Source organism: Cebus imitator, unplaced genomic scaffold, assembly GCF_001604975.1.
Source record: "Cebus imitator isolate Cc_AM_T3 unplaced genomic scaffold, Cebus_imitator-1.0 Scaffold223, whole genome shotgun sequence".
NCBI classification, from domain to species: domain Eukaryota; kingdom Metazoa; phylum Chordata; class Mammalia; order Primates; family Cebidae; genus Cebus; species Cebus imitator.
Window position 1 is genome coordinate 319,566 of NW_016107538.1, and position 2,025 is coordinate 321,590.

The following is a 2,025-nucleotide window of genomic DNA, read 5'->3' on the forward strand; positions in this document are numbered from 1 at the left end:
AAAACTCGCCTCAAAAAAAAAAAAAAAGGTGGGGGAGAGAACAACTTTAAACCAAATCAAATTTGAAGCTCTGAATATAGAAAGGTGTAAGTAAGACTGGTGGAGAAAAAATGTATTTAATCCCCAAATTTATTCAAGATACAAAAGTTCCAGGTGATAACAACAAAAAAAGTCTAAAACAATAACCAACATATGTCATTGTGGTGTGGGAAATTAAAAATAAAATAGAAGGCCAGGAACAGTGGCTCATGCCTGTAATCCCAACACTTTGGGAATCTGAGGCAGGTGAATCACGAGGTGAGGAGTTCGAGACCAGCCTGGCCGTCTCTACTAAAAATATAAAAATTAGCCAGGTGTGCTGACACACACCTGTAATCCCAGCTAGTCGGGAAGCTGAGGCAGGAGAATCTCTTGAACCCGGGAGGTGGAGGTTGCAGTGAGCTGAGATGATGCCACTGCATTCCAGCCTGGGTAGCAAAGTAGACTCTGTCTCAAAAAAAAAAAAAAAAAAATAGCTTTGCACAGTGGCAGTATCGTAGACAATGAGGTTTATCCAAGGCACGATCATTGCTAATTGAAAACTTTTCCCAATACCCTGCCATGACGACTTGAAATATAGTCAGCATTGGCAATTTTTGACAGTCTCTATGGATACTGAATTATAATAAAAAAAAATAAAATAAAATAGTAACCAACAAAAGGAAAGAAGCCTCCAAAGAAAGACAATGAAAAAAAGCAAATTTCCAAGAAAACCAAGGATAACATTGTACATATGTCAAGATTGAGTGAGCTAGGAAACAGATTGTTTGGGTGACTTCTCATTATTCTGAAGGAGGCCCATAAGATAGCAGTTCTCACTCACAGGGCATCTTGGGCAATTTGGGAGAGATCAGAAACTAGATGCAAGTTCATAAAATGCCTGGGCGAGGCGAGGCAATGGTGATGTCTGACCTTTTTTTTTTTTTTGAGACAGATCTTGCTCTCGCCCAGGCTGGAGTGCAATGGCACGATCTCGGCTCATTGCAACCTCTACCTCCTGAATTCAAGCAATTCTCCTGCCTCAGCCTCCCAAGTAGCTAGGATTACAGGCATGCACCACCATGCCCGGCTAATTTTGTATTTTTAGTAGAGACGGGGTTTCTCCATACTGGTCAGGCTGGTCTCAAACTCCTGACCTCAGATGATCCACCCACCTCAACCTCCCAAAGTGCTGGGATTACAGGCATGAGCCACCGTGCCCGGCCTGTCTGATGTTCTTTTTATTTTTTATATATTTTTTGAGACAGGGTCTCTCTCCGTCATCCAGGCTGGAGTGCAGTGGTGCAATCACAGTTCACTGCAGCCTTGACCTTCCAGGCTCAAGCGATCCTCCCATCTCAGCCTCCCAAGTAGCTACAGGTGTAAGCCACTACACCCAGCTAATTTTTATATTTTTTGTAGAGATAGGGTCTTGCTATCTCTCTAATAAATAAATAGAAAGGAAGAGTTGCAATTTTTGCTGATAAAATAGACTTCAAAGCAACAAAGATCAAAAGAAGCAAAGAAGGATATTGCATAAAGGGATCAATGTAACAAGAAGAGCTAAATATCCCAAATATATATGCACCCAATACAAAAATACCCAGATATATAAGACTTATAAAGAGACTTGGACTCCCACACAATAATAGTGGGAGACTTACAGATCAATGAGACAGAAAGTTAACATCGATATTCAGGACTTGAACTCAGATCCAGAACAAGTAGACTTAATTAACATTCATAGAACTCTCCACATTAAATACACAAAACATACACTCTTATCAGTACTACATCACACGTATTTACAGGTTTAAATGAAATATTGGTTGGCTGCTTGTTAATTATTTTCTTCCTGTCTCTATTATTAAACATAATTACAGGCATACCCATTTTTAGACTGCATTTTAGCCCGGGTAATAAAGCAACACCCCTGTTCTCTCTCCCTATTCCTCTTCCTCTTTCTTCCTTTCCTTTATTCTTTTTTTTTCTTTTTCTTTTTTTTTT

At 39.8% G+C, this 2,025-nt stretch overlaps 1 non-coding gene across 1 annotated transcript; it reads left to right on the forward strand.

The window, feature by feature from the left end:
• Positions 1-513: 513 nt before the first annotated feature.
• LOC119466745 lies at positions 514-654 on the forward strand. The gene has a single exon (XR_005195208.1). It is a non-coding gene; the product is annotated as a U4 spliceosomal RNA (small nuclear RNA).
• Positions 655-2,025: the final 1,371 nt, after the last annotated feature.